This window comes from Dermacentor andersoni, chromosome 5 (genome assembly GCF_023375885.2).
Source record: "Dermacentor andersoni chromosome 5, qqDerAnde1_hic_scaffold, whole genome shotgun sequence".
Classification (NCBI taxonomy): Eukaryota; Metazoa; Arthropoda; class Arachnida; order Ixodida; family Ixodidae; genus Dermacentor; species Dermacentor andersoni.
In genome coordinates, this window is record NC_092818.1 from 57,820,666 (window position 1) to 57,841,658 (window position 20,993).

The following is a 20,993-nucleotide window of genomic DNA, read 5'->3' on the forward strand; positions in this document are numbered from 1 at the left end:
AACTTACACGAAAGAGCTTGATGTGATTTTGCACAAATGGCGCCACCAGCAAAAGGCCGTAAGATTTGTTACTTAGTGGAAATATTTTGTTTCGAGCACTGCTTAGGAAAACTAGTGAATGCTTGTAGTTACAAAACATTGTATGGCGCTACTGATGTGCAGTACACGTTTACAATTAGCGTGTACATGAAAAAAGAATGTCAATTTTAGGGACCTGGACAGCAGAAAAAATTGTGAAATTCAGTGCTGCCTTGAAGGATCCTTAATCAACATAAGGCAATTTTATCTTCATATAATTGCAGAAAAAGGCTTGAGGCTTGATAACTGAAAATTGCAGCGCTTCATTCTGAACAGTTTTGCCTCTTCTACGCTAATGCGTGACAAATTGTGGCCATAAACTGCCAATTTGAAGTAATAATAACTAATCAACTGTTCATCAGAAAACAAAATAACATCGCATAGATAAGTGCACTGTAACCTCGAAAACCACTAAATACTGTTGTGTGGCAAAAATCAAAAAAATATCTTAGGTCATAAACTTTTATTGTTCTGCCCATTCTTATAAGGACCTAAATAAATTTCTCAATGCTTTACGCGGAATATCTCTTCATAGAAACATTGTATCAGCTTTCGTGTAAAGGCACAACGAACTTCATTTTGTTATGTTACACAGATTTGACGGAAATACAGTCCAATTGAAGCTAGTACAGCAAAATACCGTATTTTCCTCAGACTCTCTTGAGTGCCGTTAGGTAACGCTTCAAGCTAGGCGATCATATTAGGCGTCATCGGAAAGCGCCGAAAGTAAGCTTTCTAATCCAATATCATCATCATCCGTGCAATGAGCGCAGAAAACACAGTGCGTCCGCGAACAATGACCACAATGGGGAGCGCGTGCCGCCAAAGTTGGACCGCCACCTTAATGTTTATCTGTAATTTTCGCTGCAGAAGGACTTAATTAATATGGCACCTCCCGGGAACCTAATGTAAGGCCTCTCACAAGGTCCTATAGAAAATTTGTTTATACGCTGCAAGTTCTGACGTGTCCTCTAGAGAGCGTTCTGTCGCAAAAATTTTTCATATCAGCTCCTTATTAGCTGAGATAGAAATATTTCAGTGCCGCGAACCCATTATTTCAGCAGGCGAGCTTCGCCGCAAATACGGACGCTCTTTCCACTTGCCCCATCTAGCCTACGCAAGCGAAATACCTTGCCGGCGTTCTGCCCTACTGGATTTCGAGGATCGAATGACGCATACGGCTGGGGCCCCGCCCTCATTTTTTTTCATCTTCGCAGCGCCGCGCACTTCTGCTGACGGCGTTGCGCTCGAGCTGTTGTAGTTGTCTCGTTTCGCGCCGCACGATTTTGCGCGCTATGCACAAGAACACATGACGAGCGGTATAGTTAAGTGCTACAGGTATACTGAGGCAGAACAAGCGAATCGTAGAGCATGATCACGCGCTGGAACACGGTAGAAAATGGCTTAGTTTCGATATCTGCCCACGTGACTGCACGACCGTGGGAACAAGCAGACGAAGAGGAAAGACATCTATCTCGCTTCGGTGCGAAGTAAATAAAAAAGCACGCAGACCTTCCGCTCGTGTGTTTTATTATTTCTCTAAACTTCAATTTGTGAATGCAAACAACAGATCACCCAAATAACAGATGCTGCCTTGTCACCACGAGCGACGTTTCACTGCAGACACGAGTACGTAGGCGCAGGGGCACGAGTACGTCACCGTCCGGCTTGGAGCGCGGTCGCCGCGAGGGAAAGGAGAAACGGCGTTCGGATTGAAATTGCAGAATATTCCGCGGTGCGTAGCGATGTAGTTCTTTGCAAACAGGATCGTTGGAACGCATTGTATGCTCTGCGCTTGTCAGCTCAAAATGAGGAGACTTGGCAAGGGGTCCTTTAACAAAAGAATTTTAGTAAAGATCTAGTGCGACCATAGATACTTCTAGTGCGACGTACGCAGTCATCATGTTTAGTTTTTACGTAATCTTTAGAAATTGCCTGTAGCAGATAAGATAGTCTAGTCCTTGACCTGAAAGATTGAGAGAGGCCTACATTACTTGCAGGAAAAATTGAAACACATATTCAATTATTTAAGAAAAATAATCAATTTTCCCTGTTATTTATTTAATTTACGATTTGGCATTTATGATTTGGAGCCGGCAAGTGTGAAAGGCGTATCCACTTTGAATTTGACGGAATGACACCAGTTTAGAGATATGCGCCATCAAAGTCGCCCTAAATATGCACGGTTCTACCAAACAATTTTAACAAACCTTCATTTTGCTTTGAAACCCCAAATTGACTGGGATGCTGATGTAATTGGTCATACACACTCTGTAAAATTATGCGAAAACAATTCTCCCTTTGAAATTAATTTGAAATGAATACGTCTAGCAACCTCACCGGATAAAATGCGTAAATTGCAAGATGGCGAGTAAATATTGAATTCATTTGGTGTGTTGAATAATGCACATCAAAGACAAGAATTATGCTATCTGCCAGAGGTGGCTTTTAAAATTCCGTAATTTCTAAAAATGATCACCATCGTATACCTTTCCCATTCGCACTCAATGTCCTCTGTTCCGATGGAGCGGCGGGGGTGACAGAGGGGCTATCACGCGACATCACGTGATCGAAAATTCAGGCGTCTGCTAAAGAAAACGCATAGGAACAATCTCCCGAAAACCAACAGCCCCAAGCTTATGTTCGTATGCAGAGTGTAAGAGAAATATAAATAATGCATATGTAGCCGACCACGCACTCCAAGGTTGGAATACTGCCATGAAAAGGGTCAAATGTAAGATAGTAGGAACACTAGGTGTGATCAACAATGGTCGCTTAATTGAGATTGCGACGGCTGAATGTCACGTACTTTTGCAGTTGATGAAGGAAAAACAACGCTCGTCAGTTGCAAAACAGACTTTTTATTAAAATCAGAATGCACAATGAGATAGAGTGAGGCGGGCACACTCGTTTCTAACACATTAGCGCTTTGTACGCAGATCTCATGCATGTAGTAGCGAGAAGGTAACAGAGCAAATTGGTGATTGTGTGAACATAAATGAAATCATCATCACACAATATGCTATCCTTTAGCACGCGAGGGACATTTAAAAACTGAGCACCTAGGTATGGGTACGCACTGGTCTCGTCATATGAGCCAGAAAGCAGCCAGTTGAAAGTAAAAGAGTAAAAAATCCAATAGAATAATCACACAGCTGCGTGTTACTCAAGAAACGACAAGTCCGGGTCAGGCACAGGGGCGTCGGTTGGCAGGTCGTAGACGTCCACGAAGAGCCAATCCCACTCGTTTGTGTTGCATGGCTTTGCTTCGTAAAGAATGGGGAGAGGGCAAGCCACCGGGTGCACTGGTTGGACTTCTCGAACACAACTGGTGTCGGACGGCACGGCTTCCGCATGGCACTGTCGACGACGGGCACGGCTCACCAGTTTGCCTGGAGTGAAAATAACACAAAGAAAGAGTTTGTTAGCAAAAATGTTAGTCACTAAATCACACTGGCTCATCAGCTTTCCTGGCGAAAAAATTCATTGCAGTTTGGTATAAGAAGCAGTTAATTGTTTCACCATTAGACAGAAATTAAACACACACATTAGACAGTGAAGGCATGCCATAGTTGTCACAAAGTATTATGGTTATATCAATATTATACATTATACTTTTTTTTTCAATGATACATAATATGACGCAACACATCGCAGCAGAGCGTCGTAAAGTTATGGCACATGTTAGGCCATCTTCAATGTAGCAGCATAACAGACAAATAAGGAAGAGGCACCTGGTGACGGAAGCTAGCACGGTTGAGATTACAAGTGCCTCCCTTATTCAACATGACGCAATCTGCACCTCGGAAATGATTCTGCAACGTGTCCCGTAGGACAGATATTGCCTAAAATATTCACGCGCCATAGGCCTTGCTACGGCTTACTCAATATTTAAGTTAGTGACGACATTTCTGAAAGCAATCGAGAATGTATGTAAGTATATGGAAAAAGTCGCACCGCGAAAGTGCAAAAGCGAAATTTCAAACATATCAAAGGACGAGTGATGTATTGTTTATTTTGTTTTCACATAGAATACCCGCTCATTGTAGATATAAATATTTTGCGAATCGTGGTTGCCACTTTTCACCACTGGAAGCATTACAGTTGAATATTGCCTTTGAACACAATGTTATGTGTCGGCAATAATGCACGCAGTAGGAGCAAGGCTTGCGTTTGACACACAACGCCATTTGGTTCTGTCACAAAGAATTACTTTTAAAGCGAAGCTTTTTCCTTCGTCTTTCCCACTGCTTCTGCTTTCTGGCACAACGCGTCGGCGCAGGGGGGGGGGGGTGGGGGGGGGGGGGGGGCGTCAGAGTGTGTGTCAGATGGTAAATGCGACGCGACTAACGTTAGGATATTTTCGCCGCGTCGAATGCGCACAATCCCCTCCGGAGCTCCTCTATGCGTCGTCGCATTATCCTCTTGACAGCTGTAATTATCCGTGACCCCTCTAAAGCATTGGGAAAATTACAGCGCTTACCTTTCTGCGAACGTGCAAGTTCAGAGGAAAGCGAGATAGAATGATAGAAAAGAGGAAGAGAGAAGCAGAGAATAAGCGGAACCGTCGCTGTCGCGATACGAAAACAGCTCGCACACTCTTCGCTCGAAGTTCCAATACAAAGAAAGGGGGAGGGGGGGTGTACTGAGAAAAGGTCCGTAAGTAGGCAAGGAAACGCTACAGACACGACAGCAGTTGCGGGCAAATGGGAAATCAGAAACAGACCTTATCACAATATATAATAACAATATTGTAATTAGTGTACTCGCTATTGCAGTAGGCGGAGCGTACGCGAATATCTTAAATAGTGGGAATGGCATACACGGGCGTTTTCCAGCTCATTAGCATTTCTTGGCCATATTCCGAACAGTTGTCTGCTCAGTGGAATACTCGTGGGATAAATAATTTTAAGGTGGGTTTGTAATGATCAGTTTTTACTTTTAATGAGCACTCTGAAGAACATAAACGCAACGATTGTGCCACTTCATCAAGGCAAAGCCATTTCGCTATACCTACTCTTATGTGTGAGCCAGTAAAACTAGACCATCAAATTTGTTATAAAATTTTAATTTTTTCTCCCATGGACCTGCAAGTTTCTAAAATGACTAACGCTATTGTAAAAATATTTGCTGCATGGCAGCAGCGTGCTGTTAAAAAAACATTGTCGCACTGTACGTGTGAAACTAGCTACCGCTCACTCCAGATATGCACGGAGCAATTTTTACTACGAGAATTTTGACAAGTGAATGAGTAAAATAATTGAAATAATTAAAAAAAAGCTAGGTACATTAATGCATGGTTGTCACAACATGAAGACAGTCGTATGAATGGTAGAGAAAAATCACAACTCGTGTGACAGCTTTAATAGGTTCCCATCAACTGGCTTAAGCATATTGAGTTACAGAACCATAAATGATAACGTTAATTTATATACTATCAGTGCAATAGAAGCGGTTGCATCGAAAGCTTATCATACCTTTCAATCACTTATGTAGGCGCGGGATGCAAGAATTTCAAACTGTGCGCTGATAGCGACATGTCATCGTAAGACATTCGAAGCTTTGAAGTTCGAAACTTGTATTGCGTGTGGGAAAAATCACTCAAAAGTGGTGACGCAATAGTTTTGCCAAGTGATTTGGTAACCTCTTCGAAAAGTGCCGTTTTAAATGTGAAGAGTAACGAGACAAGCGGAGTTAGTTTAGAAAGTCTTACTTCAGTGGAGTGCTTTTAATTGCAGTAACCACTGCATTCAATCAATGGCTAGTCGTAATTGTGCAACTGCCCTTAGCAGACATCGCGTTTAATGATTTTGTTATGGTTATACCATTGTATATACCGACAAGCAGTTCGCTCAACCTACGTGGCAGACAAGACCTTGTTGATTTCCTTCACCTCTATGTGTGAAAGACACGCGCATCGCATGCGGTAAGATGCACATTGGAGCTATAGCTAAACGGAATCCTAAAAAATTTAATAATGAAAGATTTCAGAAGTTGCCCACCTTTCGAGCGGGCTGCTGGACGAGTCCTATGGGGATTCCGCGAGGATGTCGCCTCTTTTTGCACTCGCCGCTTCTTGGCTTTAGGGCTCGGACTAGGGCTGCTACGCTTGCGGCTGGCCGGTTGTTCTGGCCCGGTGTCGTCGTCTTTCAGCCAGGACCATTCTTGAAGAAAGTTCGACAGCAGGAGGCGCTTGTGGATGGCCAAGTCTTGACCGCTGTTGTCAATCACGGCTATCTTGTCCTCGGCTGCTTCGAGTAAACCATCGACGTCGATGCCCATTGCGAAAGAGTTGTGCACAGAGGGCTTGAACACCGCACCACAAGACCTCAAACGTAGCCCACTCCACGGGTGGTTATTGTTCAAATGACTGCCTCTTTGGTGGTATTTCCACATACCTCAACCATGCGAGAGATTGCTGCTGCGCATGCGCTGGAAATACAGGAAAGACTGCATGCGCAGTATTGTACCTTCTTAGTAACTACCCGTTTACCATCGCCTAACCCTGCCCACATGTATACTCTCAAAGTGTGGGTGGTGTTTAGGTAGGTCGAATTCCAACAATAGACTGCCTTTCAAGGCCATGAAAGGGAACTATGAGGACTCGAAGTTTCAGGACGATTTTTTTGAGAGCCTTTTAGTCACGCTTGGTGTGAAAGAGAGCGCGGCAGCGGGTGATTGACCTTGAAGGAAGGAATTTAGTTTCCGATGTAGAGTTTCAAAAGGCCACGAGTTATAACAAAAGCTATGTGTCGGAATATGGGCTTGTCCTTTGCATAGAGTATAAAAACACCAGTTCACAGCAAGATGTGCAGATTTACACATATGTTTCCAGGTATGTGACTGGTTTGGAGAAAGTGTAATGGTAGGCTGCTTTGGTTTTGTGTTTGTGGCATGTAGAACTATTTGTTCGATGAAGTTGAGAAATGTGAGTGCGCAAAATGGCCATGAAGCGAATGATTTCGATGAAGCATGAATTTTCATAAATAAAAATGTCCTATAATAAACTAATAACCGGCGCAATTTTTTATGCGTGTTTTATCCTGAATGCTCATATGCGATAATTTTATTTCCAATGATACATTCAACTATTATACCAGGCATTTTAGGATGCACTTATCAGTATTTTCTAACGCGTGACCGCGAAGTGTGATCGTTGCGTCGACAGAAAAATGTGTTTGCACTAGTTTGAAACGTGGCTCTCGACTCAAGATTCGTTCGAGAACAATAGATTTTTGCAAGGTTACGCTGATCTCTGCAAACTATTATTCTTGAAACTCGAGTGTGCTATCGAATATTCTGCTATCGGGACTATTCAGGTGTCGGAAACGGTCTCTGAAGTGCGGTGTCTGAAAAGACAAACGTGTTTTATATTTATTGTGAAACTAATAAAACATACGTAGGAAAGTGATTTGAACACTTATATGAATCAGGAAAATACACACAATCGCGAACGTTTCACAGGGGACTGATAACGCGGCTGTCAAAGAATGCAAAGCACGGATTGCTTAGGAACGTATGAGCACCTTACTGAAACGGTGTCGTGGTGGATGACCGCAGTCTCGCTTTTCTCAACCCTCTGCCCGGTATTTCCTATTGGGAATTTCGAGTCATCGCTAGTTAGCTTCTGGACGACTATTATGAGGTGCAACCTTTCTGTAAATCTTGAACATTGGATGCAAGACTAACATAGCTACCCTTGAGGAAGTCAAAATTTGGATAAAAGGATGCTATGAGCAGGCGAATATACGAGTCGAGTTAAAGCCAATGACAATTTCGATATTTTCGCATTATTTCTGTATATTGTGAAAGATCCTAAGGTGGAACCGATCAGTACCACAATAAGGAAGTGCCTTGTTTCTACTTTGCCTTGCCACCGTAGTCTTCTTCTGTGCGAGCATCAATTATTAGTTATGGTTATGTTTAACGCTAATATGGAGTGCCCATTTAGCCTAATGTTGTATTTTGGGCTTTCGATAGCGTAATATTGAGTTTAGAATCTCTATACTTTTGACGTCTCATCACCGGTGAAATTCTGTTCGCAGTCTTTTGAATCCGAAATGAATGGCTTTGCCGTCTTAAATATCGTTATGTCGCATCATTCTTGAATTCTGTTTTGACTGTCGATGCTAGGCTAGTGATTATTTCAGTGATTATTTCCCACAGCCAATGAGCGGTTGGGGCCGAGTAAAGCGTGATGCCGCTTTTCGTGGCCACGATTATTATGCGTTAAATTAGAATAAAATGAAGCTCATGGCACACGTGGAATGAACATATTCTGTTAATTTTTTTATAATAGGAGTATATTACAGACGGTTTGTATCTTTGAGTGCACTTGTTATTAGATGCCATGAGATTTGGAAGCCTTGTGCGACCCTCTTGCTCGTGGGAACGTCACCTAGATACGAAGGCCTTCCACCATCAACGTTACTTACAATTTATATTATGGGCATTTCGCCATCTCCATGGCATACTGGAGGAGTGCCACGAAAAACGATTGCCAGAAGCTCCCTTATTTGGTATTGCACAACCTATCCTTAAGGAGAAATTCTCGTGCTGACGGTAGCTTGATGACAAGCAGAGAGTGCGCTTCGCACGGGGTATACGGGAGCGTGGAAAGTCCGATGGCAGTGTTGTAGACGCCGGTTATGCGATTCCGGTTGCACCAAAATACTAACTAATTAAACTAGCAAAGAGTACCCCATTGCATTCGTTAGTTTACGCCTTTGAGGCCGCAGGATTGCCCGACGTTTCGATCGAGGAGATGCGCCACGCAAATGGCCTAAAATATAAGACAACAGGAAACAGCGCGAAAGATCGAACTACTCAAGATGTTAAACGACCATCCGCTTGTTTTATTGGCTTAGTGCAGATCATTGTATGGTGAGTTCGTCAAAGATTTCCCTGCGCAACGAGAAAACTTCTTCCCTCATATGGTATGACCTTAAAAATTCGAGGCCGATTATGTTATTGATCGCTGCTATCCGAATTCCTCTGACAAGTGACCCATGGTACGCGATAACAATACGCGCGTTCACGCAAATAATTCGGTGAGCCCCTCCATTTCGATTTTCTGCACGGGCCCAAATCTCACGGCTATGACGCAGCACTGGCGCCCGCCCGTTCTAAAGGGTGAAGCCACATAAACATATAAGCTAATTATAGAATGCTATTTCGAATAGATCTTTTCAAGCTATACCCCACTCTCCCGTGGGCGCGCAATGACATATTGGGAAAGGATGTAAAGCATGAGAGCAGGTTCTACCGGGCCTACACTGCCCTTCTCGTGCCACTGGAGAAGGCAAAAATATGCAGTGATAACGCGGCCGGCAGCAGCATTCTTCGCGCTCCTCACGACATAAGTACACATGCCCACAACCATCGACATTTGTATCCATATGCAAGAAATCGGGAGAAGTCAGTCCTCCCCGCACGCCAAGTTCCATCTTAGACGCCAGTGCTCGTTTCTCCCCTGTCGGAATCATTTCAGCTGACACGGGTGTGCGCGGTAGCGCCTCTTGTTTGCGACGCCGCCTCTTAGGATGACTAGAAATTAGTATTGTACTGTTAACTGCCACAACAGCAGTGTAAATACGAAAGGGTTGAAGCCACCAGTGAAATTTTTCCGATTGAGAAGAAAATCGTGCGACAACGAAATAAACAGACGAATGACATGAATTACTGTGGTGCGCTGAACAAAGTAAACAATTTGCGAACGATGCGATCTGGTTCACTGATCACACGTGAGTGTATGACGGTTTTTACATGTAGTCCACATGAATTTCGTGATTACTGGGTATATAATTCTTTTCTTCAAACAAAAACTTTCAGTTATTATACCAGCGCTTGTCGTGTCTTCTTGTGTTTCGTTTGTGTGTGTGCGTCTCAAGAATGGAAACCATTTCTATTGAATGCGCTAGCAGTGGCCGGAGTTCACGGGTGCCGAGAATTGAACACGATGCATTGAACATGGCCGGAGTTCATTCCTGCATCACCACTGCACCGATTCGTCGAGTTGCTTTAAGATACGCACCTGCGTCTTGGTCGCGCCGGCATAGCTGAAGCAGAAATGATTACTTATGCTTTCAGCTTCCGTCTCTTTGACAACTATTAAAAAATTGCCAAGTTATTTACGCTGCTGCCTCTACTCTATATTGCAGGGGACGTACTAGGTAATGTTGTGTGCGCCTGTCATATTTGTGCTGTGCGGCGATATATTTTGCACATTTCCGCGCAGCATCAATGGAAGCCTCTGGTCGCCAACACAGACGACCCGTATATGTAGCAAAAATCTTGTGAGAAACTGCAAAAATGAGGTCGGCTAACACGCACCGTATGTGCCGACGATTTTTCCGGCGACACACATGTTGTCGTTTCCGACTACCGGTCGGCGTCATTTACATCGCTAAACAGACGCTGTGCTTTCGCCGCATCGCAGCGACGAAAATAATCGTCAAGCCCACCGATCTTCTTAAAGGCAAATAGAAGCATGTACATCGACCTTCGGATAACACACACACACACACACACACACACCCACACACACACACACACACACACACACACACACACACACACACACACACAGCGCAAGATTTGCGCATCCACAAGCGCCTCCTGCTGTCGAACTTTCTTCGAGGATGGTCGTGGCTCAAAGACGACGACACCGGACCAGGACAACCGGCCAGCCGCAAGCGTAGAAGCCCTAGTCCCCGCCCTAAAGCCAAGAAGCGGCATGTACGCAAAGAGGCGACATCCTCGCGGAATATTCATAGGACAGCTCGCCGTGCAGCACACTCCAAAGGTGGGCAACTTTTGACGTTATCATTTAATACAACTTTCAGAAATTTGTTTACCTAAAGCATGAAGGTTATTCGTACTGCATAAGAACGAACATGTTTTAACACAACGATGTAAAGGAAGCGAACGACATCTTATCAGCCACTTCAGTTGACCATAGTTCTTTCCGGTATATACAGTTATTTCAAGATAACAAAATTTTTAAAAGTAATAGATCCCTAAGGTTTCTTTGAGGATTACGACTATTCATTGACTGCATGCAGTGGTTACTGCAATTCGATAGCACCCAATTGAACGTATCACGGCCTAAACTAACTACGGTAATCTCGTTATTTGACAGATTTAACACAAAAATTTGCGAAACGGGTTCTGAATCAAATGGTTTTCCAAATTATAGCTCAAAAGATCTCTTCGCGTTAGCACATAGGAAAAAGCAGGCCAATTACCTTCGATAGCTAAAACGTAACATAATTCAGTTACATTTATACAAAGGCTATTTAAATGGAGATTTATTAAAAACAAGTTTCTTTCCCTATTGAAAAACCCTTCTGGATTATTTTTCGCGGCACGCAATACTAGTTTCGAACGCTTGCCAATGACATGAACTCTGTAGGAAAAAAAGTCATCCTGTTAAGCCGCGCAACAAGTCCTGCCGTGCTTTGTACATATTTTCATTTGACTCAACTTCTAGGGTACTTGGGTGATTCAAAGGTACGATAACAACTCGATGCAACCACCTCTACAGCCCATGTATTATTAAGACTAACGTTAGCATGCATTGGTTCAGCAATTTGATTATCTTAACTGGGCTGATTAGTGTCTTTTACTTTTCAATGAATTTCAATTATTTTACTCCTACACTTTTCAATATTGTGGTTGTAGAAGTTACTCCGTGGATGTCTCTAGCGGTGATATTGACGGCGAATTCTTAATTTCTTCGACGCTTATTCCAACAAAAGGGTCGTAGGTTGATGTTAACCGTTAGCTTGCTTGATTTACTGCTGTTTGTCTGCATTGTTGTGCATTGTTCTGCGCCATACTTCTTAACCTCTGGGATTGTTGAGCATATTCATTGTCTCACATGGCACATCGCGTCGTAGTGGAAGTATTAAACTTTAATTATGCCGCTTTAATTCCCGATACCACAATCGAATAATGAGGCGCACTGTAGTGGCCGACTCCGGTTTAATCTTGACACCATTGTGTTCCAAGTCCGCGAACGTTTTTCTCACTCTCGTCGAAATGCCGGTTCCTCGGTCGGGATCAAACCCACGATCAAGAGCAATGCCACAGCCGTAAACTGCGTCGGCGGCCACAGAAGCGTTGATCTGCCCTGTGACCACTTCCCCTAATGTCGCCTCGACCACACGAGGCGCTTTAATCCTGCGTAATGTCCCTAGAATTTCGGTTTATTCTTCGAAGGAAAAGAAGAAATATCTAGAGACCTTATTGTCGACCTGCTTCTGCAGGCCCTGCGTAAGTTGTCCGCTTGACAAATTGGCATAGTGTTTATTCTTCAGAAATAGCAGAAACGTACCTACAGTGCCTTGAATTTAAGCTTAGCCTGTTTGCCTGCCACTGCTGCTGTGTCTGTAGAAGTAGCATTTCATTGCCTTCTCTCGTCACCTTTTCGATGTACCCCCCCTCTTTTTTTTTTCTATTCGAACTGCGAGCGAAGAATGGACAGGGTCTTTTCGTTTCGTGACTGCGTCGGCTCTAACCATTATCGGTGTCCTCATCCATCTGCCTATCATTCTGTCTATATTCCCTCTGGACTTGTACCTTAGCAGAAAGCTAAGCGCCGCAACTTCAACGCTTTTAGATGGGGTCATGGGCAATTGCAGTTGTCAAGAGGCTAACGCGACGATACATAGAGGAGCTCCAGAGGGCATTGTGCACATTCGACGCGGTTCAAATGTCCAAACGTTTGTCGCGTCGCCTTTACTCTTTTTCACGCACTATGACGCCCCCCCCCCCCCCCTTCCGCTGCCCCGACGAGTTGTGCCATACAGCTGCAGCAGTGGGAAAGACGAAGGAAGAAGGAAAAAGATTCGCTTTAAAAGTAATTCTTAGTGGCAGAACCAAATGGCGTTGTTTGTCCACAGGAATCCACGTGACTACTACGTGCATTGTTGTCGACACATAACTTTTTGTTCAAAGGTAATATTCAAATGTAATGCTTCCAGTGTGAAAATCGGTAATTACCATTCACAAAATTTTTATATTTACATTCAGCGAGTACTGAATTTTAAAAGAGAATTAAAGAATAAATGACTCGTCATTTGAATATTTGAAATGTTGGGCGTGCACTTTCGCATTAGGACTTCTAGGGTATGCACATACAATCTCGATGGCTTTCAGAAATAATGCCATTCACCTAAAAATGAAGTAAATCGTAGCAAGCCCAATAGCGCGGTGAATATTTTGTGCAATATCTGTTTTACGCGACACGTTTAGCAATCGTTTCCCAGGTTCAGATTGCATCATGTTGAATAAGGCAGGCACATCTGATCTCAACCCTGCTAAATTCAGTCACCCGCTGCTTCTCCGTTATTTGTCTGTTATCCTGCTACATCATGCCATGAGAGGATGGGTATTGTTAGAATCGCACCGCTGGCACGAGTTGTTGCAAACTCAGCGCTGACACCCGTTGTTGCAATCGGGTCGCAAGCCCCAAGGGTAGCGTTGGCCTGGTGGCCTGGGGCACTGGAAGCATCCGAAGGTCCCGGCAAAGCATGAGTCGACTGGTAACAGAACAACTGGTTTATTCTAACATCGCAAAAGAGCGGGCGGTCAGGTCGACCGAAGTGAGAGACGGGAGAGCATGTAACTCGACAGAAGAAATCGGAGCCTCTCTCCCGGCGTCCGGGGGCAGCTGCTTTTATAGTCTCGGAGTCGAGGGCAAGAGGGAACGCCTCGATAGAGGCGCACGTGACGGGGCACGGACACGCTGAGAGACATGTTGAGACGAGTGTAGTGACGCATCCGCCAGTGGGGCGCCGATCAGACCTCCTCGCTTCACACTTGGGGAGCTCCTCTCCCCGGCTGCCGCGCTTTGACAAGCGTGGGCACACACACACACGCACACACGAAGACACGTGGCATTGAAACATGCCTGGACGCGCTTGGCGGGGAGGCGTATCGGCGGCGCTGAACGGGCCAAAATGTCCGCCGCTTTGAACGAAGCCCCGGCGTCCGTTGCATCCGCGCCGGCTATACCGCGCGTCGTAGGCGAAACGTAACAGACCGCCCCGCCGGGGGAAGGAGATCCCGATGGTCAGGGGACTGCATCCGCTGTCCGGAGGGATATCGCTCGATGATGCTCATAACCGAAGTCGGGCGTCCTTCGGCGTTTCTTGAGCGCAGCGCACAGAGAAGGCCTCGTTCTCACGTTCAGGTTCACACAGGACACTGCAAAGTGACTTCGGGAGAGTTGCCATTTTTCTCTCGTTCCCAGCAAGCGTTAGAACTACGCCGAAACTCAACCGCTCAGTCAGCAAGCACGACACAACCCTCACTAAGCCCTGCCAGGCTCTTTCCCCTTTTATACTACTGCCTAGTTCCTTACAGTAGTCTAGCAGCACCCAGAACACGTCCACAAATCGGAAAATTGCACTAGAAAGCACATCATCACTTTGAAACACTACACAAAAGCAATATGCTAAAAATCCTGCCTCAGGAAGAAAAACATCAGTAACAAACAATTTGGAGGCTGATTCCCACGTTAGGGGCTTCGACTTAAGCCATCGGCGTTACCGTTGAGACTCCCCTTTTTGTAACGCACCTCAAAGGAATATTGTTGCAAAGCGAGGCTCCAGCGCAGGAGGCGGCCATTTTTGGGAGAGATGGTCTGCAACCATTGGAGAGGGCAGTGATCCGTCTCAATGATAAACCTCGAGCCGGCTAGGTAGCATGACAATTTCTGAACGGCCCACACGATACACGCACACTCTTTCTCGGTGGCGCTGTACGCCTGCTCACGACTGGTCAGCTTACGACTAGCATACAGGACGGGGTGTTCTACTTCTCCATTTTCCCGTTGGCACAGTACAACGCCCATGCCTCGCTCACTAGCATCGCACTGAACAACGAACCCTTTTGTGTAGTCGGGCGATCGTAGCACAGGCTGGCTTGTTAAGGCGCTCTTTAGGGCGCTAAAAGCTCTTTCCTTTGTCTCGTCCCAGACGACTGTTTGCGGCTCTGTCTTTCTTAGAGCATCCGTCAGGGGAGCCGCGATATCGAGTACCTGGGGATGTACCTCTGATAGTAGCCGGCGACACCTAAGAACGACCGAATATCGGTCTTCGTGCGCGGTTGCGGGAAGTCTCGCACAGCGGCCACCTTTATTTCAGAGGGGCGGCGACGACCCCGTCCAATCACGTGACCGAGGTAGACAACCTCGGCCTGTGCTAACTGGCACTTGGGAGCCTTGACTGTCAAGCCCGCATCGCGCAGGCGGGTTAGCACTGCCCGCAAGTGGGCCATATGCTCAGGCCAGGATGCGGAGAATATGGCTACGTCGTCTAGATACGGTAAAGCGAATTCTTGCTGTCCCCGCAACACTTTATCCATGAGGCTTCAAAAGCAGTATGGCGCGTTCTTCAAACCAAAACTCAACACTTTAGGACGGAATGTTCCCATTGGTGAAATGAACGCCGCATACCTACTAGCCTCTTCTGTAAGTGGAACCTGCCAATAACCCCTGACAAGATCTAGGGTGGAAATAAACTGAGCGCTACTCACTCTCTCAAGGCGCTCCTCGATGTTAGGGATCGGATAAATTTGATCCTTAGTGATGGAATTAAGCCTGCGGTAGTCGACGCAAGGACGAGGTTCCTTGCCCGGTACCTCAACTAAAATCAAAGGGGAGGTATAATCACTCTCACCCGCCTCAATAACACCGAGCTGTAGCATTTTCTTTACCTCAGCCTCCATAATATCGCTCTGGCGGGGTGACACCCGGTACGCCTTGGATCGTACTGGCTCTGGGGAGGTAAGTTCTATGTCATGAGTAAGGACAGAAGTCCTACCAGGCCTCTCAGAGAAAAGACCTTGAAACTCTTGTAAGAGCTGGTGTAGTTCGGTTTTCTGCTCAGGCGACAGCGATGCTTTACTGATTAGGTCACTAATGACTTGATCGGTGTCTTTCCTGTTCGTCACTGAGCCTAGTCCCGGAAGCTCGACCGGAAGCTCTTCGGGAGCGTTTACCATCATACACACTACTGCTTCCCGTTGCTTATAGGGTTTGAGCAGATTACAGTGGTAAACTTGCTGTGCTTTCCGTTTTCCTGGCAGACTGACCTCGTAGTTCACGTCCGACAGTTTTTAAACAATCCGTGCTGGGCCCTCCCACTGCACGTCGAGCTTGTTTTTTAGCGATGTGCGCAATATCATGACCTCATCGCCCACCTCAAAACGACGGGCCCTGGCTGTCCGATCATAATAAACCTTGGCCCTCTGCTGGGCCTTTGCCATTGCTTCACCTGACAACTCATGTGCCCTTCTTAAGCGTTCGAGGAGCTTAAGCACGTACTCCACCACGACTGGGTCGTCGCCCCTGCCTTCCCACGATTCTCGAAGCATGCGAAGCGGAGATCGCAGCGAGCGACCGTACACCAGCTCAGCTGGCGAAAACCCCGTAGCCGCATGCGGCGCGGTCCGTAATGCAAACATTACCCCAGGCAGACACAGCTCCCAGTCAGTTTGATGTTCAAAACACAATGCTCTCAACACGCGCTTCATGACGGAGTGGAGCTTCTCAACGGAATTCGACTGGGGATGGTGCACTGAGCTGTGTAACAGCTTTACCCCGCACCTTTCGAGAAAGGCTGTCGTCAAAGCGCTAGTAAATACTGTGCCCTGATCTGATTGGATTTCCGCAGGAAAACCAACTCGCGCAAATATGGACAGTAGTGCATTGACTATCTCAACTGAGCTTAGTTCTTTAAGCGGCACTGCTTCAGGGAACTTTGTCGCTGGGCAGATCACAGTCAAAATGTGTCTGTACCCCGTGGCTGCTACCGGCAGAGGTCCCACTGTATCAATAACGAGCCGTCTGAAAGGCTCCGTAATGATAGGTACCAACTTCAACGGCGCCCTCGATTTGTCCCCTGGTTTGCCCACCCGCTGACAAGTGTCGCATGTCTTCACAAAGTGGTCTGCGTCCCGAAAACACCCTGGCCAATAGTACTCGTGCAAGAGACGGTCCTTAGTTTTCTTAACTCCTAGGTGTCCGGACCACGAACCCCCATGCGACAAGCGCAACAGATCCTGACGATAGCATTGAGGCACGATCAGCTGATCGAACTCCACTCCCCTGCGGTCTAGATACTTCCGGTACAGGACGCCACCTCTTTCCACAAAGCGAGCATTTTTCTTGGCGATACCTTCCTTGACAATGCAGCGTATGTTTTCTAGGCTGCCATCCTTCTTTTGCTCGGCTATCAAAGCCGCCCGGCTGACTTTTAGCAACCTATTAAGTCCGTCTGACGTAGGCGCGATGAGCAAATCTGCAGATAGCTCTTCTAACTTTCCCGTGTCGGGCATTTCCTCTCCAGTATCTGGTGCCTTTAACGCTACAGGCTCAATCTTATTCAGTTCGGGCGTGCTCTGAATATCAGCTTGCTGCGCCTCTGACCCTTTCTCATCGTTCGACAACGTCGGTCCCGCAACTACCGCCTTTGCAGCGAGCTCCCGAACCTTCGATCTGGTTAAGGCCTGAACGCTAGCCTCACCAAAGAAAAGCCCCTTCTCGCGCAGGAGGTGATCGGACCTGTTCGAAAATAGGTACGGGTACTGGGGGGGCAGCATAGATGACACTGCGGCCTCCGTCTCAAGTGCTCCGAAAGGTCCTTCAATAAGCACTTTTGCTGCGGGCAGACACACGCTATGAGCTTCCACGGCTTGCTTGATCCATGCGCACTCGCCCGTGAACATATAGGGTTCCACGTAGGAGGGGTGAACTACATCCATTGTAGCTGCGGAATCGCGAAGCACTCGGCGCTCTTTCCCGTTCACGAGGAGGTCTCGCATGTAAGGCTCGAGAAGCTTCATGTTCTCGTCAGTGCTGCATAACGACAAAAACACGACTTTTGTTTTTGTTTCTGGACACTGCGCCGAAAAGTGACCCGGCTTCTGACACGTATAACACACGCGCGCTTGCCTCATCTCGAACCGTTTTCTGCGTTCGGCTTCGGCTGCCGCCGTCTCCTTACGTTCGGTCGGACTGCTTTCACTCGCATCCGAACTACGTGTGTCCCCCTTTGCTCTCATGGGTGTGAACTTCGGCCTCTCAAACTTGGAGCCAAATTCACCCTTTTGACCGTCCTTAGCTCCGCGAGCCCGACGCGTCACAAACTCCTCGGCAAGCTCAGCGGCTCTAGCCACCGTACTAACGTCTGGCCTATCCAAGACCCAGTACCGCACGTTCTCAGGTAACCGACTATAAAACTGTTCCAGCCCGAAACACTGCAGAACTTTCTCGTGGTCACCAAACGCTTTCTCTTCTTTGAGCCACTCCTGCATGTTTGACATTAGCCTGTAGGCAAACTCTGTATATGACTCACTTTTGCCTTTCTCATTTTCCCGAAACTTCCGACGGAACGCCTCCGCGGACAGCCTGTACTTTTTTAGCAGACTCGATTTCACTTGGTCGAAATCCTCTGCCTCCTCTCTCTTCAAGCGAGCGACTACGTCGGCCGCCTCGCAGGGTAACAAAGTGAGCAAGCGCTGTGGCCACGTTTCCCGAGAGAACCCCTGCTTCTCGCACGTTCGCTCAAAGTTAACCAGGAACAAACCAATGTCCTCTCCAAGCTTAAACGGCCGCATCAGGTCAGTCATTTTGAACAATACTCGTTCTCCTGCACCGTGTGCCTGACTTCCATTACGAGCGCGTTCCATCTCTACCTCGAGACGCTTCATTTCCAAAGCGTGTTGACGGTCGCGCTCTTCTTTTTCTTTCTCTTTTTGTTCTTTTCGTTCGCGCTCATCTTTCTCTTTCTGTTCTTTAAGTTCGCGCTCCTGTCTCTCTTTTTGCTCTTGAAGTTCGCGCTCCTGTCTTTTTGCCGTCTCCCGCTCCTCAATGGTCTCAAGGCATTCCGACAGCTCGTCATCCTCAGCTTCTAACTCAAGAATAGCCCTTAGCAGTTCTGGTTTTCTGAGTTTGTCTGAGACATCCAGACCCAACTCTCTTGCAAGCTCCAGCAATTTCGGTTTGCGCAACGACTTCAAATCCATGGCTGCTCTGAACGCTGCTTTCTCTACTGCCTACAATTGTCTTGCCGCAAACTAACCCGGCAGCAACGACAACCACAATTACCAGCTCTGTTTCTGACACTAACAAAAGCCTGGCAAAACTCAGAAGAAGAAAGTCCCGCACTCACCAAACCTCGCAGCCAAGAACTCAGCGCAGTCGTTCCGCTGCAGGCAACCAGTCATCACACAGGGCTCGTTGCACTGCTCCCGGATGGTCGTTGTGCTGCTCAGCATACAGTCAACTGCATATCTTCGCTGCTGGCCTCCATTGTCGCGATCTCACCGCTGGCAACCAGCTGTTAGAATCGCACCGCTGGCACGAGTTGTTGCAAACTCAGCGCTGACACCCGTTGTTGCAATCGGGTCGCAAGCCCCAAGGGTAGCGTTGGCCTGGCGGCCTGGGGCACTGGAAGCATCCGAAGGTCCCGGCAAAGCATGAGTCGACTGGTAACAGAACAACTGGTTTATTCTAACATCGCAAAAGAGCGGGCGGTCAGGTCGACCGAAGTGAGAGACGGGAGAGCACGTAACTCGACAGAAGAAATCGGAGCCTCTCTCCCGGCGTCCGGGGGCAGCTGCTTTTATAGTCTCGGAGTCGAGGGCAAGAGGGAACGCCTCGATAGAGGCGCACGTGACGGGGCACGGACACGCTGAGAGACATGTTGAGACGAGTGTAGTGACGCATCCGCCAGTGGGGCGCCGATCAGACCTCCTCGCTTCACACTTGGGGAGCTCCTCTCCCCGGCTGCCGCGCTTTGACAAGCGTGGGCACACACACACACGCACACACGAAGGCACGTGGCATTGAAACATGCCTGGACGCGCTTGGCGGGGAGGCGTATCGGCGGCGCTGAACGGGCCAAAATGTCCGCCGCTTTGAACGAAGCCCCGGCGTCCGTTGCATCCGCGCCGGCTATACCGCGCGTCGTAGGCGAAACGTAACAGTATCAAACATGGTCTAACAAGGAACATAACGTCGTGAATTCTGCCACGACGTGTTGCGTCATAGCATTGATTATTTAAACATAAGAAAGCTGGGACTTGCATGCATGGAAGATTCTAATAGAGCTTTTTGTCCCACCTTTATTTGTCCTATAAATATCAAAATTTTAGCACTATAATCGTTTGCAACAATAGTGGCTTGCCTCCTGTAAGCAAGGAACCTATAACGTAAAACTACTCCAATATGTTTTTATTCCAATCTCCTGACGTCAAATTGGCATAACCACCGACGCAAGCACCGGGCGGTCACCCGCAGGGTTTTATGAACAGACCAATCAAACGCTCTCCACGTTCATAGGAGGTCACTTTTGTTTGCTTGAAAAACGAATAACATTGCCTACACTGAGCCGCGTGTAGTATCCAATTGGCTGACAAGAGGCGAGGAGAACGCTCAAGTGGAGAGGATTTCGATGGGGCAGAGCCACTGTACTGAAAATCGATAACCGGATGAAGAGGGTGGTGCCTGCGCCTGCGATTGGTCGGCTTTCGCTTACTTGACTTGCGGTGGCTAGTCGAAAATCGCGGCGGCATGCAACGGCAGCTTAAGAATGGCGTTAAGACGGATCGTCAGCAAAGAATAGTTGCCCGAATGACGTCGTAAACGTGCCCAAACTGCTCGAAAACGTTACACGGCCGTGTAAGAAGTTTTATTATACTCAAATAAACCCATGCTCTCCGGCAGGTGCGAGTAGCCAGCGCCTGAGCGATCGGCGGCAGCCATCTTATATCCCTTTCGGAACGGGGCAGCCTTCGGTTATTAAGAAGAAAATTCAATTTTGTTCCGCATATTAATGCATCTTTAATGCGTACATGTCACTTTGACGCGGTGACTTTTCGTGGTTTTAGGCGTCGGGTGACAG